Source organism: Alligator sinensis, unplaced genomic scaffold, assembly GCF_000455745.1.
Source record: "Alligator sinensis unplaced genomic scaffold, ASM45574v1 scaffold470_1, whole genome shotgun sequence".
NCBI classification, from domain to species: Eukaryota; Metazoa; Chordata; order Crocodylia; family Alligatoridae; genus Alligator; species Alligator sinensis.
In genome coordinates this window covers 858,768-860,670 of record NW_005842487.1, presented here as the reverse complement: position 1 = coordinate 860,670, position 1,903 = coordinate 858,768, and the positions used below count along the sequence as shown (strand labels likewise).

The following is a 1,903-nucleotide window of genomic DNA, read 5'->3' as shown; positions in this document are numbered from 1 at the left end:
CCTCTCGTTTGACCATTTTTTAGTTTTTGTCTTTGGGGGGGGGGGGGATGTATTATAGCCATTGCTAATCTTTCTTTACTGTGTGCCTTAAAAAGACATAGTTATATTCCAATATCCTCAGAGGGAATGGTAGTCAACTAAATTTACCTCTACCCACTTTTCCCCAGTTTTTTCCTTTCTGTGTTGTAGGGTGTTAATCACTGACCAGGCAAATGCAACGCTAAGGATGTCTGAGAGAGGCTAACTAACAAAAAAGATCTGAATCATTATCTTATAAAATTTAACCATGAAGTTCTCCTTTGCATTGAGGATTTCTCACTGCAGTGATACACAATGGCCATGTTAGAAGGCTGTTTGACCTTCTGGGGGGAAAAAAAAAAAGTGTCTGCAGCATAGTCAACTAACAAACAATCCCCAAGACAAACCTATTAAAGTATAAATTAGCTCCAAAGAAACTTCTGGAGCTATATGGATAATGATTGCTTTTTGGCAAAAAATGATTCCTTAGATTGATGGATATAACTTGATTGTTGATGTATTCATTAATTGTAGCTTTACACTGTAATATCCAAAACAAAATCTGTTTTTGTTCCTTTCTACACCATACCACACTGTATTTTATAAACATTTGAAAACATTTGCAACATAAAAAAGTGTGTTATGTCAAAGTCAATTATAAATTATAACATTTACATATAGCTATGAAGTAATAATGGCCCTCTCAGACAGCTCCAGAAGAGTGACATTGTACTAAATGGTTAACTAAATATTGCAACGCCAAACCAAAACATTTTTTTTATTTGCATAGTGTCTAAATATGAAAGTATCCTAAGCCCTCTGCAACAACACAAGAACAGATTAAATGCCTAAAAAATATTCAAGATTAAAAGCAACTCTAAAAATCACTACGAAGCTAACATTATGTGCCAAAGGCCTTTTGAAATTTAAAAAAGAAGGGTTTTTCAACCTGTTTTAAAAGGGGCTAAATCCAGTAGTCCTCTTCAGGTCAAAAAGAAAAGCGTTCCACAGTTCAGGGGCCTGAGGCAAGGACACAGACTGTACCCCTTCTGCTCCTGCAATCCAGGCTCCACCAGCCCCATCCTCCCGGACCTCAGGGGGTGGGATGGCACACAAAGAGGTTCTTAAAGGTATCTGGGACCATGCGATGCATCAAGAGCGTTTGACTGATTCTCCTGTTGTTATCAAATACCCAATGGAAGCGCTTATCATAAATTTGGCAATAACACCCTACAGCAGCCACACTTTGAACTCGGATCGCATCTTTGATCCCGGGGGGTGAAAAGTGGGTCAGTCAGCAGCATTATCCCCATTTCACAGAGTGAAACCGAGGCACCCGGGATGGCCCCCAAGCAGGAGGGGGAAAAGAGCTGGACAAAGAACCAAGCTCTTGTCTCAGCCAAAACACTCGATCTTACACTTCCAGCTCCCCTGTGAAATGCGAGTTCTCATTTTCACTTAGGAGAAATTTTACAATCTTTGCTCTCCTATGCCTGAGGAAGGGCAAGTGTGCCCAAAAGCTTGCAAATCTTCTTTTGTTTTTTGCAAATATCTAGTAGGTCTAATGAAAGATATCATCTCTGCCACCAGTTCTGAGTCCTAAGCAACTGGACAATTAAAGCAGGGAAAAATCCTGGTGCCTACTGTGCCAGGAGCTTGCAGCACGGGCTGCATTTCAGAAGGGCTTGCAGGTGCAGGAGAAGAGAGTGTGGCTTTTCCCCCTGCAGCTGCCTGGGCTGGGGCGGGTCAGCAGCCAGGGCAGAGGGCAAAACCCCCAGCCCTGACCTGCCCCTCGCCGGGCCCAGGCGCTTGCGGGGCTGCAAGGATACGGGCCCAAGCCCCAGGAGAGGGGGAGGAGGAGAGGCTCGCCAAGGAGGCGCCTCCG

General features: G+C 43.5%; 1 long non-coding RNA gene across 1 annotated transcript in view; it reads right to left on the bottom strand.

Moving 5' to 3' along the window:
* Window positions 1–1,896, bottom strand: part of LOC112551511 — a 6,472-nt gene extending 4,576 nt beyond the window's left edge. Inside the window, exon 1 of the long non-coding RNA XR_003095797.1 lies at window positions 968–1,896. This is a non-coding gene — a long non-coding RNA (uncharacterized LOC112551511). The remainder of the gene's footprint in view (window positions 1–967) is intronic.
* Between the last annotated feature and the right edge of the window lie 7 nt (window positions 1,897–1,903).